Source organism: Macaca mulatta, chromosome 9, assembly GCF_049350105.2.
Source record: "Macaca mulatta isolate MMU2019108-1 chromosome 9, T2T-MMU8v2.0, whole genome shotgun sequence".
Lineage (NCBI taxonomy): Eukaryota > Metazoa > Chordata > Mammalia > Primates > Cercopithecidae > Macaca > Macaca mulatta.
Genome location: NC_133414.1, coordinates 9,659,110 through 9,681,353, shown reverse-complemented (window position 1 = coordinate 9,681,353; position 22,244 = coordinate 9,659,110). Strand labels below are relative to the sequence as shown.

Genomic DNA, 22,244 nt, shown 5'->3' with positions numbered 1-22,244 from the left:
TGGAGCTTATGTTGAGAAATTAAGTTTACAGCTTTTATTTTTACCTTTTCATTCAATTTTTCCATCAACTATTTGAAGTCCCTTCAAACTGTAGTGTCACAGTAATGGAAACACAAAGTTGCTATCAAGGAAGAGCATCTGCTGCAAAAACACAGCCAGTCTCTTTCATAGGTATTTGTCAAAGTTGGGAGAAGCAGGGAGCTACAGACTAGACAGCAAAATTCAAAACTGCTGAAAGGAAGACAAGTTACCCTGTAGTCCTGGCAGGCAGAAATGGGGAAGGCAGGGATCTGCCAGGCTAGTAACACAAAACTATACAGTGTCTTCTCCACCCTAAAATTATATTTTTTAATTTTATTCATTTATTTATTTTGAGACAGGGTCTCACTCCGTCATCCAGAATGGAGTACAATGGCACGATTACAGCTCACTGCAGCCTCAACCTCCCATGCTCAAGCAATCCTCCCACTTCAGCCTGCTGAGTAATGGAGACTACAGGCACATATCACCATGCCCAGCTAATTTTTTTATTATTTGTAGAGGTGGGGTTTTATTATGTTTCCCAGGCTGGTCTCAAACTCATGTACTCAAGGGATCCTACTGCCTCGGCATCCCAAAATGCTGGGATGACAGGTGTGAGCCACAGCACCTGGCCTAAAGCATTTTAAACCGGAGATAAACTGTTTGGCTAATGCCTTATCCCTGACTAAATCCTCAAAGAACAAATTCTTTCTGGGCCAAAGAAATACAAACTTTATTCTCTACTGTCCTTTTACGCACATTGTCCAGCATAAAGTAAAAAGTTACATGACATGAGAAGAAGCAGAAAAAGGGCTAATTATCAGAGGAAGAAAATAAACAGCCATTTGAAGCAACAGAGATGATCCACATGTTGGAACTAGCATTTTAAATAAATGCTGTTAATATGTTAAATAAAATAATATTTATTCTATATAAAAAAGAATCAAAGGATGCTCTACAATTAAAAATTAAAATATCTGGAAGTAAGAATTCATTGGTTAGGTTTAATATCAGACTGGCAAGTTAGAACCCAGGATTGGCAAACTCAAAAACAGGTGAACTTCAAAATATTTTTTAAATAAGTACGCAGAGAAAAAAAAATAACAGAAAACAAAGGACACATGAGATATAGTCAAATGATCTAACAAATGTATAATTGCAACCTCAGAAACAGAAGAAAAAGGGTAAAAAACAATATTTGAAAGGATCACAACTGAAAATTTTATAAAACTGATGAAAGATGTCAATCTATAGAGTCAAACAGCTCAACAAATTCCAAGCAAGATAAATACAAAGAAAACCACACCTGAATTAATTGCTATAGGGTAAGATTTGAGCATCAATGTATTTTAAAGCTTCCTAGACAAATACTTCTGTATAGTCAGTGCTGAGAAACACTGGTCTGGGGAATGCCATGTTTTAAAAGTATGTACAGTTTGTTTAATGTGTTATGTTTTCTAGGGAACATAAAAGGAAGCAAGTTATAGCCTCTTTCTTCTTAAAATGCCCCCTAATAGGAGTCAGAAAACAAGTTAAAAATCTCAGTTATCATCTCCATACCACAATTCCACAACTTTTTTTTTGAGATGGAGTCTCTCTCTGTTGCCCAGGCTAGAGTGCAGTGGTACAATCTCAACTCACTGCAGCTTCTGCCTCCCGGTTCAAGCAATTCTCATATCTCAGCCTCCTGAGTAGCTGGAATTACAGGTGTGCACCACCACACCTGGCTAATTTTTGTATTTTTAGTAGAGACGGAGTTTTGTCATGTTGGCCAGGCTGGTCTTGAACTCTTGACCTCAAGTGATCCACCTGCCTTGGCCCCCAAAAATGCTGTGACTACAAGTGTGAGCCACTGTGTCTGGCCATTTTCACCATTTTAAAATCAACATCTTTCTCTCTATAATCCATTGATTATCATGGAAAGAAAAGTGAAATGGTATAGAATAAATCTGGCTAGAAGTTTTCTGATTGAAAAAGTATATATATTCAGAAAAATGCTACAGGAAGGAAGGAGTACAAAATAGGCTTTATATAGCACTTGCTATATAAAGGAGCCCTGTTACCTGACATGCATCTTCAGAGAAGATACTAAAAGATCAAAAGAAGATAGATTTTTATCCTGGGTGAAGACACTTAACAGTCAAGTCGACTAAAGCTTGTCTCTTAACTAGATAGAACAGCCACAGCAAAGGAGAGTCTATGTGAGACCAAGACAGATGAATGACTAGAAAGAGAAGACAAATCCCAATGGGGCTTTGGACACCAGGTTTGCTACCATCTCAGATTTGGGGTCCATTTCCAGAATAGGAATTTAGAGCTGAGAAAGAAACAGTTGCTTTTGTCGAGTCTGAACGTAAGATTAGATTAAATCATGACTAACAGCACTTAATAGTTGATGACAAAATTAGACATTTTGAGTTTGTTTAAGTTTATTTTGCATAATTATTATGCATTGTTTGTGTGTGTGTGTGTGTGTGTGTGTGCGTGTGTGCTTTAAAAAAAAAAAAAAGGAACAGGCTGGATGTGGTGGCTCACGCCTGTAATCTCAGCATTTTGGGAGGCTGAGGTGGGCAGATCACTTGAGGTCAGGAGTTTGAGACCAGCCTGGGCAACCTGGTAAAACCCCATCTCTACTAAAAAGTACAAAAAAAATTAGCTGGGTATGGCAGTGCATGCCTGTAGTCCCAGCTACTTGGGAGGCTGAGGCAGGAGAATTGCTTGAACCTGGGAGGCCGAGGTTGCAGTGAACTGAGATCGTGCCCCTGCGCTCCAGCCTGGGTGATAAAGTGAGACTCCGACTCAAAAAACAAATAAAAAGAAAAAGAAGGAACAGAAATTGTGGCAATAAATGTAGACTATCCCAGACCCAGATCTACCAGGAGAATCTTCTTTTTGATTTTTCAAGACACGATCTCCCTGTCACCTAGGCTGAGTTCAGTGGCACAATCACAGCTCACTGCAGCCTCCACCTCCTGGGCTCAAGTCATCCTCCCACCTCAGCCTCCTGAGTAACCAGGACCACAGGCATGCATACCACATCTGGCTAATTTTTTTATTTTTTGTAGAGACGGGGTCTCACTCTGTTGCCCAAGATGGTCTCAAACTCCTGGAAGTAAGCAACCCTCCTGTTCCAGCCCCCCAAAGTGCTGGGATTACAAGTGCGAGCCACTGTGCCTGGCCAAACAGGAGAATCTGTACAAAGCAGGAAGGAGCATGTGCTCAAAAGCATCTCCCACATTCTGTTAATCCACTTTCTTTGTCCTGGGCAATAGGCCCCCAAAGAGTGAATTTACCTAAATTTATAAAAGTGACCAAAATGAACGTGAAGTTGTTGCCCGTGTAATTATCAAATTTTAAAGTTCAAATGGTGAATCAGCAGAAGACAGATAGGGCATTTCCTGGTATAACCAGGTATAAACTCTCCACCAGGCAGTCCCAGAAAGCTCCTTGCCAGAGGCCTCACCCTATGCACTCCCACTTCCCCCACCCGGGGCCCACCCCCCACCTTCCACTGCGCCGAGCCTGCAGGAGCTGTCCCCGCATTGGCCCAGCCATGGCTGTAACCTAACGCTGCACATTCTCCTGGGAGACACCTCTGCTTTGTAGCTGCCCACATGCTCTACACAATTGCAACAGGAGGTACCGCACTTCTCATCCATTTTTCATGGTGCATCAACTCCATGTGACAAAATAATTTGCTGGTGATGTGGGGTTTTATTACATTCCCCTTCCCGGGACGTATCCATTTTTTCTGGCTTCTAAATATTACTTCAGAGAATGTGCATTGTACATGAAATCAGCCTTTCTTGCCCACACTATGTTTTTGCCATTTACCCTTCCATAAAACATATGATGATTACATTTAATCCTATCCTCAGGGCCACTACTTCACATTTCCTTTCAAAATTCTCAGAGTGACTCAAAGTTTGCTGGCGCTCCTGATCTGTGTAAGACCTTGGGCCGTCTTTGTCCTCGGCGCCCATTTCTGTATTCCACTATGCCCAGTCACTTTTGACCTACTGGTTCAAGTCCTTTACCTGTAGATTAATTCAAAAGACTACAAATACCACTGGAATCCCAAACTTTTTGCTGCTAGTTATACTCGTGGAGTTTTTGTTTTGTTGTGTTTTGTTTTGGTTTCTTGCCACTCACTACAAAGTGGAAATCTGCACAAATTCCTTTTAATGCATTTTCTTTATCACTCGTCTTACGTAAGTCAGCTACCCTCAACCTAGATACCAGCTGCCAAATGATTACAAATATAAAACAGGTTAACATGTTCTCTTTGAAAGAAGAAAAGTATTTTTCTTTCTCTAGACCCACCATGCTTTTCTAGTGGCCAAGACACATGAGAAAGCTTCTCAATAAGAGGGTTTTGTATTAGAAATATCTATTTAGATACCTATTTCTACCACTAGGCATGACACGTGATTGGCCTTAGTCCATGGTGGATGAATGAACATGTGAGTCTTGAATGACATTCCCTGCACTCTCACCACTGAATATTATGTGACCAGCCATGAACCAGATACCTGACCTTTAAGCAAGTTGGTGGCATCCTACAATGATCTTTGGCCCTTATATTTATGGGTTGGTTTGTTTGGTTCAAAACCGTCTTTGGTTCAAAGACACTAAGAGCTTCTTTGTCTAAGCTTTATATACTAACTGAGGAATCTGCAGGAAAGGCAAGAACAGAAAGTTGGCATTTTGATTTTAAAAATTGGAAGGCACCTTGGATTTCTTCAAGGCAGAGAGCAGCATGGGGTGAACACTTGGCTGCTATTCACACGTACCTGGATGGCTGGCCTCCTGCAGCCCCGCAGTGTGTCTGCATGCCATCCTCAGGGGACAGGAAAACACGAGAATCATCACTGTTGTCCCACACAGGTAATCATCAGGGCATGGACACTCCTCACTGTCTGGAGTCCATAACGAGCCACAACTCCACAAAACAGAATTACTCGTTACTGATTCTGATACTCGTTGCTGATTCTGAGCCCTCCTGCCTCCCCTCAACCAAAATCGTACAAATGTCTAGCAGCTTTTTACAGAAGCGTTCAGGTGGCTGCAAGCTCTAGTACAGTTGTCTGGTGTGTGCATTGCACAAGGCAGCTGACACAGGGGAAAGTGCAGTCTGAGATCCAGCCTGTGTTTTGTTTCCCAAGGCCAGAGCCTTGGCACTGGCATGTGTCCATGTGGAAGAAGGGATGCTTTTTCCCCACACAAGGGTGTAGTCTCCTTGCCAAGCCATGTGCCTGTAGGGACAAGGATGCCTAGGGGTGGCTCCTTGTTCTAAATTGTCCAGAAGAGAACCTTGCTCTAGTTCACACACAAGTTCAGTACAGGCAAGCGGAAGCCTAGGATGATCATTCAGAGTGTGTGCATGTGGCCGGGCGCAGTGGCTCATGCCTGTAATCTTAACACTTTGGGAGGCCGAGGTGGGCAGATCGCTCAAGTTCCAGAGTTCAAAAACAGCCTGGCCAATAAGGAGAAACCTTGTCTCTAATAAAACTACAAAAAACTTAGCCGGGCATGAGGGTGGATGCCCGTAATCCCAGCTACTTGGGAGGCTGAGGTAGGAGAATCACTTGAACCTGGGAGGTGGCTGTCGCAGTGAGTGGAGATCACAGCACTGCACTCCAGCCTGGGTGACAGAGCAAGACTCCATCAAAAAAAAAAAGTGTATGCGTGTGTGTGTGCATGTGTGTGTGCATGTGTGTGCATGCGCGTGTGCATGCATGTGTGTGCATGTGTGTGTGTGCATGTATGTCATGGTGGGGGTGCTGCCCAGGGTCACTGTGTACGTGAGCCCACCGCTTAATTCCTTTGCACTATGTCAAGGGCACAGCCTTACTTCCTTAGCCTTGTCTCGGGTATCACACACACATGTTCTCAAGGTCATCAGAGAATATTCATGCCCTAACTCTCCTCTTTTTCTTTCCAGATTTCTCTTCTCATAAGCTCCACCCCATCTGAAGCCGCTTTTCCCCCGTGCCCCGAGATGCACCAGCTCTACCTGGAAAAGTATAAAGTGCTAAGACCCTGCTCCCTCCTTGCACCTCGCATATTCCAAAATTGCAGGCTGGCATTCTACTAGCAATCCACTGATGCATAATGAATTACCAAGACTTAGCAGCTTAAAACAGCAAACATTTTTCTCTCAAGGAACATTTTCTCTGTGGGTCTAGAATCCAGAAGTGGCTAATCTGGGTCACTCATGAAAGTGGAATCAAGCAGTCAACCAGGACACCGTTATGTGACAATTCAACAGTGTCTTCCAAGCTCCCCCACATGGCATTGGCTCTAAGTTCCTCTCTGGCTGTTGGTTTAAGGCCTTAGTGTCTTCCCACCAAGGCCTCTCCCTAGAGTGGCAGCCTGCTTCCCCAGAAGCCAGGGATCCAAGAGGGATGGAGAGGCAATGAGTGGAGAATGCTCAAGGTAGAAGTCCAAGTCTTTTATAACCTAACCTCAGAAGTGGCATATTACTTCTGCCTAACACTGTTGGTCTTGCAGACCAGGCCTGATACAATGGGCAGCAGGGGCCCCTGGGGGCCACCTTGAAGGCTGTCTACTACAGAGTCATTCTCAATCCACATCTGCTAGCTCATCGGAGCGGGAAGGCACAGGCAGGCAGTGAGCATACATTGTTCAATAAGGTGTTCACAACGCTGTGAAGCAAATCCCGGTTTTGTTCTCATTTTGTTTTGTTTGTTTGTTGCTTGTTTTAGAGATGGGGTCTCGCTCTGTCACCTAGGCTGGAGTATAGTAGCATGATCATAGCTGACTACAGCCTCGATTTCCCAGACTCAAACAATCCTCCTGCTTCAGCTCCCAAGTAGCTGGGACTATAGACGTGCACTACCACATTCAGCTTGTTTTTGTTCTCATTTTTCAAATGACAAAACAAACTCTAGGAATGAAATCATTCATCCACAGACCCAAAACTAATAGTAGACAGAATCCATTCCATCCTTGTCCAAGGACAATGTCTCACTCTTTGGAGTATTTTTCTCTGCCCTCCTGCCCACCCTTGGTACATTTATCTGGGTTATCGTCCTACTCAAACTACTTCCATCTTTCAACTGAATAGAGGAGAGGATCCCATCTCTTCATAATGGCATTTAAACTCTTCTACAGTTTTGCTACAACCTACCTATGACAATTCATCTTATGTGTCCACTTCACCTGGCCATGGTGCCTGGATATTCAGCCAAATAATATTCTGGATGTTTCTGGGAGGGTGTTTTGGAGGGAGATTAATAGTTAAAACTAAAAATAGTTTAATCAGTGGACTTTGATTAAAGCAGATCACCCTCCGTAATGTGGGTGGGCCTCATCTTATCAGTTGAAGACCAGAATAGAACAAAAAGACTGAACTTGCTCAAGCAAGAGGAGCTTCTCCACAGACACCTTCAGACTGCATCTGCAGCAGGAGCTCTCCCTGGTTTTCTAGCAGACAGCCTTCATGCTCAAATGACAGCTCTTCCCTCAGTCTCCAGTTTGCAGACCTCCCTCATCAGATTTTGGACTCACAAGACATCCACAATCACTTGAACCAACACACACACTGACACACACACTCACACTCACACACACATTCTCCAAGTTCTGCTTCCCGAGAACTGTGGCTAATACACTCCTTTCTAGCCTTTCTTTTTACTGTGATGCCCATCACCATCCCCTCAGCATCACAGTTGCTGCCCACATGCTCACACACATGGCCACGAGCATACACACCTATACTCTGGTTCACCCACTCAGGACACTCAGCATTTTCCCAGCATGTCCTGCATCTTCCCATTTCCATGTCTTTGCTCAAACAGCTACGACCTCTCTCATAAATGCCCTCACTCCTGCCCCCACCCAGTCTGTTCCACACCTATAATCTTGCCGTTCTTTGTCATACATCCTCCTCTACAGCATTTATCACTGGGTTCTTCAGTATAAAAGTTAATGTTGGCTGGGCACAGTGGCTTGTGCCTGTAATCTCGGCACTTTGGGAGGCTGGGACAGGAGGATTGCTTGAGCCCAGGAGTTTGAGACCAATCTGGGCAACATAGCAAGATCCAATCTCTAAAAAAAAATTCTTAATTACCTGGGTGTGGTGGCCCATGAGTGTAGTCCCAGCTACTTGGGAGGCTGAGGCAGGAGGATTACTTGAGCCTTAGAGTTCAAGGCTGCAATGAGCTGTGGTCACACCACTGCACCCCAGCCTGGGCAATCGAGTAAGACCCTGTCTGTAAAAATAAAACTTTTTAAAAAGTTGTAATGCCTATCTCCAATACTAGATTTGGAGCTTCCAGAGGGCAGGAATGACGCCATTCATCTCTCTTCAGCACACCCCAGTCACAAGTACAGCACGTTACTTGCAAGGACTAAGTATCGATAAATTATTTTCAGAACTGAACTCTTCAAAGGTACTTACTAGGTGTTGAAATCTATAGAATCACATCTCATTGTATCCAGGGCAAAAATTACACACACACACACACACACAGTACATACATATATAAAGTTACCTCCATATATATATACACTCACATATATAAAGTTTTATATATATATATATATATATGTATAGAGTGGGACAGATATGCTAATAAGTATTTTTGAAATAAGAGAGTAAAAGCTCTGGGAGAGGTATTATGTCCTATAATTGCCACTATTTAAAAATGAAATGCGTACACACTGGAAACATGATGTACTGGTCTCCTCAAATGACCCCCTTGCTGAAAACAACTAAAATTCTGCATGAAAAGAAATGTCATCTCCTTAAAAGAATCAATGAGCGGCAAATCTGTGTGGGGTAAAAGATATGGGAGATGAAGGCCAGGACCTGCCCAAGGTGGACACTTTCTTATCTACAGATTAAAACTCAGAGGGTTATACTCTCATTGTAACAATGAGCTGGAAATAAATTCCCCCTAAAGGTCTACAAGGGGGGATAACAACCTTTCCTCCAGAGCAGAGGCTAGGAAGAATGGGAACACCAGACCCTGAGTTCTTGTGACAGGCTAGCCCCAATGTGGATTTGTAGTTTGAATTTATTGTATCTAAATATTGAGATAGAGAGAGAGGAATAAATTTTTTTAAATATCTCACATTGAGAATGTATTTAAAGTAATCCCAAGATCAATAAAGTACAGTAAGCATATATAAATACTCTCTGAAGAGACTCTCCTTCACCCTCCACATCAAAGAATTACCAAAAATAAGATTCCATGGATCATGAGCAGCTCAGAGGGAAACAGTCACTAAACACTTGATGGAGAAACAGAAGGCACAGCAGTCAGAAGACAAAGATCATGGAAGTTTTCAGATATTGCAATTATCAGAAGCAGAATATTAAATAATTAAGTTTACTATGTCTAACTAAGAAAGGACAAAATTGAAAATATTTGGAGGGCCTAAAAATGTATAAAGAATTATTACACAGATTTGAATAATTAAATAAATCTGTTAGAAATAAAAATAAGAATAGTTAAGATTAAATCAAAAGACAGGTATAAGAACAGAGTAGACACAGGTGAAGAAAGAATTAATGAACTGAAAGATGATTCTGAAGAAATTATTCAGACTGAAACAAGAGAGATAAAGTTACAGAGACAAGAGAGAATAAGAAAGATGGAGATAAGACAGAGGACTAATAATGTTCCCAATTTTTAGGGTCTAATCAGAGTTCTAGAGGAAGAAAGAAAAGTAATGTTGAAGACACAATATTTAAAAGAGATAATTGAGAAGAACTTTGCAGAACTGATAAAAGACATCACTCCAATTTAAGAAGACAAGTGAATCTAAAGCAAGATACATAAAAATAATTCCACAGCTACACATATCATAGTGAATATGCAAAATATCAAAGAAAAAAGATTTTTAAGGTAGCCAAAAAGAAATGATAGATAATCCTCAAGGGAGTGACAAAGCAACAGCTAGCTTCTCAACTGCAGCAAGAGAAGACATTGAAATTACATCCTTGATGTGCTGGGGAAAAAGAAAAAGACTATCAAATTAGAATTCTATACCCAGCAAAAATATCATCCAAGAATGAGGACAAAACAAGCACATTTTCAGACATGCAAAACCAGACAGTTTGCCACCAACAGACCCCACAAAAAAAAAAAAAAATCTAAAGATTGTACTTCAGGAAAAAGAAAAGTAATTCCAGACTACAAGAAAGAATCTCTAAGCTTCAAGATGGACTATATTATAATGTGGGAAATCAAAACTAAGACGACATCAGGCAATTAAAATGTCCTGAGAGGTATAAAAAATAGAATTAAAATACAAGACAATGATATCAGATAAATTAGGAGAAATATAATTGCAGTTGCTGTATTCTAAGGTTCTTGTATCTCTGAGAGGAAAATGAAGATATCATTTAACTTAGGCATTGTTAAACTAATAAGCACTTCTTAATTTCTAGGCTAGTGACAAAATGGAAATAACATACACAAATTCCAAGTGGAGGAAAAAAATAGAATGAGAAAAAAGGCAAGAAATAAGAGAAAGAAGGGACAAATAGAAAATAAAAAATACTATAAAAGATTTAAATACATATACATGGGCAATTACATTTATAATTCTTAGACAAAATGCTTCTCATTAAAAGGCAAAGATTGGTATACCAGTGATATGATTTGGCTCTGTGTCCCCACTCAAATCTCACCTTGAATTGTAATAACCCCCATGTGTCAAGGGCAGGGCCAGGTGGAGATAATTGAATCATGGCACCAATTTCCCCCATACTGTTCCCGTGGCACTGAATAAGTCTCATGAGATCTGATGGGTTTATAAATGGGAGTTCACCTACACAAGCTGTCTTGTCTGCTGCCATGTAAGACATGTCTTGCTTCCCCTTTGCCTTCCACCATGATTGTGAGGCCTCCCAGCCATGTGGAACTGTGAGTCAATTAAACCTCTTTCCTTTATAAATTACCCTGTCTCTGATATGTCTTTATTAGCAGCATGAGAACAGACTAATACAAGCAGATAAAATGAAATTAAATTTGACAATAAGCCGTTTGCAAACAGCACATCTAAAACAAGATATAGAGAGGTGAAAAATAAAGGGATGGAAAAGAAAATGTATTTAAGTATTGGCCAAAAGCAAAATATATGGTATAAGATATATTAATCTCAACCATTAAATTTTTAAAAGATCTCTTCATAAATATGAGAAAATAAAGTCACAAAGAAGATATAACAATTGCATATCTGTTTGTACCTCATAACACAGTCTTAAAATACATAATGCAAAAACTGACAAAATTATAAGAAAAGATAATCCAGAATCATAGTGAAAGATTTTTCACACAACTCATTCAATAACTCATTCAATAACTGACATATCTAGCACATAAAAATAAGAATGAATAAGAAAGTTTTGAACAACATAATCAATAAGTCTTACCTAATAGACACATGTAGGATGCTTCACCCAGTTACCATGGAATACATGTTCTTTGCAAACTTGTGCACAGATTGACCATATGCTGAACTATAAAGCAAGTTTCAACAAGTTTCAAAGATTATCATAGAGATTTGCATTATCTCACCACAATGTAATTAAGCTACAAGTCAAAAATGGAAAGTTAACCAGAAAACTCTTGGGTATTTGGAAATTAAGAAATATACTATACACAAATGCCAATTCCAGGTTGATAAAAATATCTAAATTTATAAGGCAAAACAATACAACTCATAAAAGGAAAAATAGGCAAATATCTTAATGACCTCAAGATAAACAATACTTTTTAAAACACGACATATAAAAACAAACCATAAAAAATACAGTTGTTAAATTCAACCACACTGCAGTGAAGAACTTCAGTTCATCAGAAGACGCCATCAAGAGTGAAAAGACTAAAAATAAAGATCTTTGAAATATCTGCTGGGCACAGTGGCGCATGCCTGTAATCCCAATACTTTGGGAGGCTGAGGCTGGCAGATCGCTTGAGCCCAAGAGTTTGAGACCAGTCTGGGCAACATGACGAAACCCCATCTCTACAAAAAATACAAAAATCAGTCAGGCGCGGTGGCACACACCTGTAGTCCTAGCTACTCAGGAGAATAATTTGTGCCTGGGAGGCAGAGGTTGCAGTGAGCCAAGATTATGCCACTGCACTCCAGCCTGGGCAACAGAGCAAGACCCTGTCTAGTAAATAAAATAAATTTTACATAATTTCCATGTGTCCTGAAATATCCTCAAAAAAAAAAAAAAAAAAACACAATAGGCACTACCATGAGAAAGGTGATATGGTGAGAAGCAGGGAGGAGGAGTGAGAAGCAATAAAGGTATATATAAGCTCTGAAGGCTTAGTCAACAGGATCTGCTGACAGTTTGAATGTGGATGTGGAAGAAAGAAAAAAGTCAAGGATAACTCCATGATTTTTGACCTACACAAAGGTAAAATTAGCATCCACCAAGGAGCCATGAGGGGGGCCACAGCTGGGGTGTGCTTGGAGGAGTTAGCCTTGGATAGAAGTTTGTGATGATTGTAAGACACTCAGGTAGAGAAGTCGAGGTGGCAACTGAATGTATGAGTGTGGAGTTCGTGAGACAGATCTGTGCTAGGGGTATAAATGAATTTTGGTCAGGAAACGAAAATAGTAGCATTTCCATGAGCTGAGACGGGGAAAGCTGTAGTGGGAGTAGGTTTGGAGAGGTGATCATTTGGCTGTCAGTTTTAGACAGGTTAAATTTGAAAACCCAAGTGGGAATATTGAGGAAGCAGGTCAAAATATGAGTTTAGAGTTCAAAAGAAAGGTCCAGTCTGGAATCGTAAATTTTGGAGTCACCAGTGTCTAGATGATGCTTAAGTGCATATGGCAAGATGAATCACTAATGCACAAGTATGGATAGAGAACATAAGGGGCTGAGTGCAGTGGCTCACACCTATAATCACAGCACTTTGGGAGGCTGAGGTGGACGGATCACTTGAGGTCAGGAGTTTGAGACCCTGGCCAAGATGGTGAAACCCTGTCTCTACTAAAAATACAAAAATTAGCCAGGTATGGTGGTGGGTGCCTGTAATCCCAGCTACTTGGGAGGCTGAGGCATGAGAATCACTTGAACTCGGGAAGTGGAGGTTTCAGTGAGCCGAGATCACACTGTTGCACCCTAGCCTGGGTGACAAAGCAAGACTCCACCTCAAAAAAAAAAAAAGAGACAGAGAGAGAGAGACCAGAAGGGGCCCAAGAGAAGAGGCTTAGGGCATTCCAACATGAAGAAGCCAGGGAGATGGGATAGGAGGAGAGCCAGAGCAGGACGCCATGCCAGAGGCCAAGAGTAAAAGCATGTCCAGGAGTGATCCACTGTGCCAAAAGCTGTCTGCCATGATGAAAATATCTTCACAACAATTACAAAATAGTTGGTGCAAGTCACTGAAGCCAACAGCAAATATTAAAATCCCAAACCTACGCTATTTCTATTTTTTTTTTTTTTTTTTTTTTTTTTTTGAGACGGAGTCTCGCTCTGTCGCCCAGGCTGGAGTGCAGTGGCCGAATCTCAGCTCACTGCAAGCTCCGCCTCCCAGGTTCACGCCATTCTCCTGCCTCAGCCTCCCCAGTAGCTGGGACTACAGGCGCTCACCACCTCGCCTGGCTAGTTTTTTGTATTTTTTAGTAGAGACGGAGTTTCACCGTGTTAGCCAGGATGGTCTTGATCTCCTGACCTTATTTCATTCATTTTTTTAAGTTTTAGTTTAAGTTCAGGGGTACAAGTACAGGTTTGTTAGGTAAACTTTTGTCATGGAGGTTTGTTGTACAGAGTATTTCATCACACAGGTATTAAGCCTAGTACCCATTAGTTATTTTTCCTGATCCTCTCCTTCCTCCCACCTTCTACTCTCCAACAGGCCCTAGTGTGTGTCCATGTGTTCTCATCATTTAGCTCCTCTCATCATTTAGGCCCCTCTATGTGTCCGTGTGTTCTCACCATTTAGCTCCCACTTATAAGGGAAAACATGCAATATTGGGTTTTCTGTTTCTGCATTAGTTTGCTAAGAATAATGGCCACCAGTTTCATCCATGTTTCTGCAGAGGACGTAATCTCATTCTTTTTTATGGCTGCATAGTATTCCATGGTATATATGTACCACATTTTTTTATCCAGTCTATCACTGATTGGCATTTAGTTTGCTATTGTGAATCATGCTGCAATGAACACATCCGTGCATGTGTCTTTATAATAGAATGATTTATATTCCTTTGGGTATATACATTCTTCACATTGAACTTCTTATTCTCATTCTTAATGATTCCATAATGTCCACTGTTCTGTAAAAGCTGCTTCAGTATTTAAATATAAATCAAATCAAACAAACACCCAGAGTGATTAACAGAATAATTAAGGTTGCCAAGCACCAAAAAGATACAGATACTCTCCAAAGGCCTGAGCCGAGAAGACACAAAAGGAAGGGAATTGCAAACTACTTGTTGAAAAAACGTCTCCTATTCGTCTGTTTAGCATCCACTTGATGGTGAATGTACTCTCCTTTGAGAAGATTTTAACATTGCATTTCAGTAGGAATACCCTTAAAAGCAGCATTAATACCTATGATTCAGGAAGACCTTTTTCAGAAATGCCCAGAGCAATGAACCATTGTCTCTCTTCTCCCTAAGAGTCTCCCCTCCTCCTCATCTTCTGTCCCAGAGAGTATTTTCTCAAGCCAGCTGAGGGAGCAGGACTGCACTACCTTGACAAAAATATTCCATTACCTTTAGGTGACCTTTCTCTGAGACTTGGAAATTGAGTGCTTCAACTGTAGGTCAGGCACAGGATGACTTTACTAGTGCTCCCTGAAAGACAGGGCTGATGAATGGCATTTGAACCCTGTTTCCCTAATCCTCCAGGCAGAATTAGAGGCTCTCCATAAGGGTAATCCTGAATGATTCATGATGCCTGCTTCAGCACAATCACACATCATAGAAATACAAATTGACAGTTCGCACACATTGGCCTCATGGTGGTATTTACTTAAAATCCTCTCAAGTACACTCCCAATGACTGCTGTGGGGACAGCTCTCTCTGGAAGGCTAACAAACAAAGAAGCACTTACTTATCATATCCGGCCACCAGATTTGCAGGTACACGGGAGCCTTTGGAATATTCTGCTCTCTTTGTGCCACTTGGCACTTACCTCCCATTGGTTCAGGCAATTGGTTTGTTGGTTGATTGCGAGGATAATCCTTTAAAAAACAAAGAAACAAAAAAGGTAGTAAAACAGAGACCTTTGGATAACCCCTTTGGCTTGTCCTGGAGTTTAAGTTGGACCAAAAAAATCAAGGCAATGAAACAGTAACAGAGGTGAGGAAGAGATGGACTGTTAATAACATGGTAGGAGAAAACTGGACACACTTGAGTGTGTTCATAAGCTCTCATTGGTGAATCTGTAAAGAGAAAAACTCATATAGAGACCCCCAAGAAAACATCTAAGTCCATTATTTTTCAAAAAAGAAAAGGTGGGTAATATTGAAAAACCAATAGGCAAGTGTCAATGTTTTTGATCTACCTTTGTGTTCTCCTCACCAGCAACTCCACTGCTTCTACGTCAGAAACAGAGACCGGGCATGGTGGTTTATGCTTGTAATCCCAGCTCTTTGGGAGGCCGTGGCAGGCAGATCACGAGGTCAAGAGATCGAGACCATCTGGCCAACATGGTGAAACCCCGTCTCTACTAAAAATACAAAAATTAACTGGGCATGGTGGCATCCACCTGTAGTCCCAGCTACTTGGGAAACTGAGGCAGAACCTGGGAGGCAGAGATTGCAGTGAACTGACATTGTGCCACTGCACTCTAACCTAGCAACAGAGCAAGACTCCATCTCTCAAAAAAAAGAGAAAGAGAAAAAAAAGAGAGAAAGATAAGAGAAGAAGAAGAGAGAGAGGAAAGAAAGAAAGAAAGAGAGAGAGAGAGAGAAAGGAAGGAAGGAAGGAAGGAAGGAAGGAAGGAAGGAAGGAAGGAAGGAAGGAAGGAAGGAAGGAAGGAAGGAAGGAAAAGAAAGACTTGTCACTTTGAGAAATATTAAGGTTGCCCACACACTCGCATCCTGATGGCTAACCCTGGATCCAGGAAGAAAAAGAAAGATGTAGTATTTGGAAAAGCATGGAAGTCATGTCAATGAAAGCAGAACCCACTCAGAACTGCATCAATACCAGCTTTTGCATAGACCCCTTTGGTGGTTAAACACGGTGAGAAATAATCTTGTTAGTGGCAGTGGGGAGCTTCATTTCCATTGTGTGTAAGCCCATCCTGTGTTGACTTGAAAGAACTCCCCTTCCCCTTTCTGGCTTTCTCCAACATTCACCCTACTGCTGGCCCCTTTCCTGTCCTGTCCAGAGCATGAAGATGCATCCTTTGGAGATTAAGGAGAAAAGAAAACACCACACAAGCAGATCAAGAGGTGGCAAGGCCCCAGGCAAAAGCCTACAGGAGAGAAACTGCATTCTTCAAGACGCCTGTCTTTACCCTTTGTGCATAACCTAATTAGGTTTTTGCCCTTTTCAAATTCTTTTTTTTTCTTTTACAGGTGTGTCTGGTTTAATAAAAAGGGAAAGGGTCATCAGGTGGCCACATCCTATCCTTGTCATTCATATCCCCAACCTTCAGATCCTTTCTACCCTCATAAGTTTGAATACGGTCAAAATTAGTTGGGTCAGAAACTGTTGTTGATTATGATTAAAAAGAGATACAAAACTCAGCACCTCCTTCATTGAAAATAAAGGTTGAGAAACGTGATAAGAAAAAACTAAAATATAGCTGCCTGGGGAGATCTTAATCCTTCCACATAGACATCCTCATACCCACAGGAGCCTATGTGGACTAAAACCAAACAGTCCATTACTCATTCCCTCTCCAGCTCTTCTTGTGACTCTTCTTAGACTTTTCGGGAGACTTTGAGTGGCTCCTGTATCTGTGACTGTGGTGAGAACCTGGGGACTTGGAACGGGATCTGTGCCGCCTATCTCAGAATCTGCTGTGGTGACGTCTGGGACTCTTGCTCCGATGCCTTTCTTGGCGGGGGAAGAGGCTTCTCCTTTTGGGAGATCGATTCCGCCTTCTGGGAGACAGACTTCTGCTCCTTCTGTAGCACAGTGTGGGAGAGTGACGGGGCTGTCCAAGTCTCCGTAGCTTCTCCGGCGGTGATCAGGTGATGGCACTCTTTCCGACTTCTCATCCTCCTCTTCTTCCTCTTCACTGGACTCCACGCTGTCCATGTCCTCTTCCAGAGCACTAACTCGAGGCTCCAGTTGCTCAGCTTCCTCTAATACCTAGCGTTTCTGTAGCCAGGGCAGAATGATACCACGGACTCTCTCACTGAGCACTAGTTCATCCATAAACTCACCTACATGCATCATTTCAAACCCCCATTTTGGTTCTGGCTCTTGACTTTTCGATAGTCATTGTACAAAGGCTCCAAGTACTTGTAGCAATCAATTGCAGTGCCCGTCAGCCTCATGTAAAGTGCCCCCAACACGCGAACATACTTGAAATCTTCATTTTTGATAAACTCTACAATGATACCTTTCTCGGATTGAACTTGAAGCATCTTCAAGATTAAACACAGAAAGGTGTTGGTTTTATGTTGCCACTATAGACGCCACCCACACACATTAACTCCATGACTTTATTGACTACAAGTTCAGCCATAAGTCCAAAGCACTCCTCTGTCCAGTACTTGAACTCATAGATTCACATTCGAATGATCTTCTCCACCAGATATTGAGGCCTGGTGCAGCCGACGCTGTGCGCATCCTTCAGTGTAAGGTCAGCCATTTTAGAATGCCTTCGATTCTATTTCCGTCGGGTCCTTTAATACGTCACATCCAGGTTCAGGAAAAAAAAAAAAAAAAAAAACACCTAGAGGGATGGAGAAAAGTGGAAGAAGTTTCACTAAACAGTTCAGGCGGCCATCTTGAAACTGGAAACACTGCAGCACTCAAATTCTTAAATAAATTCCACTTACATTTTTTTAAATAGGCACAATATTTTTATTACGATTAATTAGTGATCAATCGCTTTTACCATGTGGATAGCCCCTTTGGCTTAGACACATTGTCCTGAAGTTTACATGGTAGGAAAAAATCAAGGCAATGGAACACTAACAAGGTGGGGACAAGATGGACTACTAATAACACAGCAGAAGAAAGCCGGAGATGCTTGAAAGTGCTGATAAGCACTAAGATGCGTTGTTGACACAGGGCCACATCAGTGCTCTACAATCTGCTTACTGTACTCTGATGGTTGCATAAACAACCTTCTGAGTGACCCCGTGGTGGGCATCAGGGATCTCCTGGGTTCTGATTGGTTGGATGTGCTTATGGTTTGATTGGTCTGAAGTCACAGATGTCCAGTGATAAGAGTATATAGAGTGGCTGTTCTCACACAAGAAGTTACCAAATCCAATGGTTTGAATCTGTGTCCCCACCCAAATTTCATCTCAAATTGTGATCCCCAGTGTTGGAGGTGTTGGAGATGGAGCCTGGTGGAGGTAATTGGATCATGGGGTAGGATTTGTCAGGAATGGTTTAGCCCCATCTCACTGGTGCTGTTCTCGTGATAGTGAATTCTCATGGGATCTGGTTGTTTAGAAGTGTGTGGCACCTCATCCCTCTCTCTCTTGCTGTTCTGGCCATGGGAAGTGCCTGCTCTCCCTTCACCTTCCACCATGATTGGAATTTTCCTGAGGCAGAAGCCATCATGCTTCCTGTACAGCCCGTGGAGCCAGGAGCCAATAAAACCTTTTTCTTTATAAATTACGTAGTCTCAGGTATTTCTTTATAGCAATGTGAGAATGGACTAATACACCAAAGTTTTATATTTTATATCAAACATCTATGCCTCACCATGGCCCTTTACAAGGTAAAGGTTTCTGAGTCATCCAGAGAGCTGCCCTCACCGTGGGCCAGAAGCATGTCTAGGGTACCTCTTAAAGCTGAGGTATCCGATATTTACTCTTCAAAACCTACTCTACTTTGTATTTATTCCTCAAAACCTACTTGTAAAGTGCACCCTCAAAGGTTACACAAGCCCACTGTCTGGCCCTGGAGCCATTTATGACTAATGTCATACAGCTATAATTTAACTGTGCTATAATCAACAAGCTGACAATTCAGCCAAAACTTATGCCTGGCAAGAGCTTATGTATGGCACAGGAAGTGCCATCTGGATGACACAGGAAGTACCCTTGATTGATGGGGGCAGAAGGATTGGTGGAAAGAAGACAAGGGAGTACAAGATGGTGTCATGGAAAAGGTAAAATATTGACTGTGATGTTTCCCCTTTCTCCCGGCTATTAAGTTATAAAGTGTGTGTTCGAGCTTTCAAAACAACCTAGGGATTCCTAGATGTAACTGAGGGTTTACCAGAGATAGGATGACTGACTTTCAGATTTGGAAATAATGAAAGTAAGAACAGCAGAGGTGAACTCTCAGGAAACTGAGACCCGGAAGTTTAATTGCCTGCGAAAGAAACCAAAGTAGAAGAGCTAAACCAAGAAGTTTCCCGCAGCTTCGTTCCCCATGAGCAAGGTCACCAACAAAAAGGGAGAATTTGATGATAGAGGGGATTTTGGCTCCCAGGTGCCACTGCCTGACTTTATGTTGATTGTATGTACATTTTCTTCCCCTCATGTTTCTGACAAAGGCTAACAAAAGAATTGTGTTCACCACACCCGACTCATATCTCAGATAGTTCTAGAGGCATTGGGAAAAGAGAATGAACAGGGCAAGGAAGATTTCAACACTGAAAACCCAGAACCAACAAAATTACTAAAGTCAATGTTTTCCTGGCCAGGATTTAGTCATGATCTTGTTAGATGATCTTGGAGTACAGTAGACAAGTTTGGCCACCTCAGCCTTTTTAATAGTTTGAACCTTTGAGTTTACTTTGGGAAAATACCAACTGTCACCATTCTCAAAGTGTTCATGACAACATTCCATCCTTTAACTACAGTCCTTCATCTGTAGTTGTTTGGTGTATTTATTTTTCAAGCAGGCAAAGCGTGGTACTCAGAAGAGCAGAATCATTCGCAGTTCAATAGAAATGTACAAATAATTAAAAGACATTTGAAAGCTCCACGGGAAATGCTACAGTGGCAGCTCAAACAGTGTTTTACTTCCTATATATCACGGAATATGAGTCAACCCAGCCTAGAGGTTGACCTGAATTCTGGCATAATTACCTAAATGAAAAGTTGGATTTCATCCCAAACTCAATAAGTTGCCCTTCTGATGGGAGTTGCTGCCTTCCAAGGCTGGGAGACCTCTAATTCCCACTAGAGAGACAGCCCTGGCAGTATTCACAGCTGGCTGAGGTCATCTCTGCCCGGTCATTCCTGACTAAATACAGCATGGAATTGGGGGAAAGAACGGGGCTGAGGGTACACGCAGGAGAGAGGTCTGCATTCACCAGGGCTCTGTGTTGCACACACTCTAACTAGCCTAAGCAGAAAATTTATTAAAGACTATTAGGAAACTCACAGAAGGTCCTAGAGAGCCAAAGAATTAGGCTTGAAAACTATCCAGCCAAGAGCAGTCTGCAAATTGCCCTCCCTCTGCAAACTGCTTGCAGGTACAGTCCCAGAACACTGGGTCTGCCACAGCACTTTCCAGAGAGGCTCAGTGCCTCCACCACCCTCCCCAGCAAAACAGAATCTGTGCCCATCTCCAGCCTCTGAGACTCACATCTAAATCCAAGCCTCACACGTGGCCATATCCAGCTGCTAAAATCCTAGCTGGAAAGGGAGCTGAGAGGGCACCTTCTGACTTCTTTCTACCTGTCCACCTCGAGGCAGAGATCATGGTGTGGGAAAGTACAAAACATGAAACAGACAGACATGATAGACAGACAGTTATAGAAAATAGATGGATAGATAGCTAGATAGACAGATAGATGATAGATAGATATGATAAACAGATAGATATAGATATTAGACAGATATATAACATATATCTGTGCTACAAGGAAATGAGCTCTCAAGCCACAAAAAGATATAGAGATGTGGGTACATTTCAATCTTGCAAATTCATGGTAATATTGTGAATAAATTAACATAAGGATCCATCTTCTCCCTCTGCAATTTTAATTCACACTCATCTGTTCAAATAGTCATTACTTCCTGTAAGAATGTAAAATCCTAGTGGGTAGGAATCTTCGGAGTCTTTTTGTGAAGCAAAGCCAATAGCACAATTCCAAGCACACAGATGTGCCACAAATATCTGTTGCAGATATTCTTTTAATTTAGATTTAATTTAGATTGATTTCATGTCTACTAGACATTGAGGATACAAAAGTAAACAAGACAGAGTCCCAGAATCTAACCTGCCTTTGGTGGCTACTGAACCTGGGTCTCACGGGAAGGATAACAGTCATGAAGACCCTGTGAGAGGCACTTTGACAGCAGAAGGACAGCATGGAAAGTTCCGAAGAAGGTCCCTATTTTGGTATTGGGAAGAGAGTGTCTACAAGGACTTCCCAGTGAGGTAGACAGAAGGGTAGAGGGGAGCCCTGGCAAATGGAGCAGTGAGAGAGAGAGTCTAGGACCACAGTCATTCAATGTGGACATCACTCAACGCCCACCTCTGAGGAAGGTGCATTCAGCCTTTGGGTTTCCACCCAGCTACACGGTCTCACCAAAGACAGGGAGTGAAAAAGAGCTAAGTTGTGATGGAAATCAAAAATTATCATTATTATTAACTTCTAAAATGCTGCTTTGGAAGAAGTTGTCATTTTCAGCAAATCAGTCACAGACAGTATCACCTGTACGGGGTCAGTGTCAGTGTCACTTCTACCTGGCTCAGTAATGCGATGGACAGCGTCACCTCTACTGGTTCAGCACTGGACAGTATCACCTCTCTCTGCATTGGTGTTGGACAGTATCACCTGTACTTGGGTCAGTGTTGGACAGTGTCACCTCTGCCTGAGTTGGTGTTGGACAGTGTCACTTCTACCTGGGTCGCTGTTGGACAATGTGACCTCTACCCTGAGTTGGTGTTGGACAGTGTCACTTTTAGATTGCTGAGCTGGCTTTGGATAGTGTCACCTCTACCTGAGTTGGTGTCGGACAGTGTCATCCTTAGATCGCTGGAGCATTGGTTGGAACTCACTTCCCGTTACACACGGGCAAACTGTGGTCAAAAATACTTTTTTAATAAGAAAACAAAAAGTCCAATTTTTCAATGGGCAAAAAATCTGCATAGACATGTCACTGAAGAAGAGCTA

At 42.0% G+C, this 22,244-nt stretch overlaps 1 pseudogene; it reads right to left on the bottom strand.

Annotated features, from left to right (window-relative positions):
* Positions 1-16,862: 16,862 nt before the first annotated feature.
* LOC713944 (pre-mRNA-splicing factor 38A pseudogene) lies at positions 16,863-17,798 on the bottom strand (annotated as a pseudogene).
* Between the last annotated feature and the right edge of the window lie 4,446 nt (positions 17,799-22,244).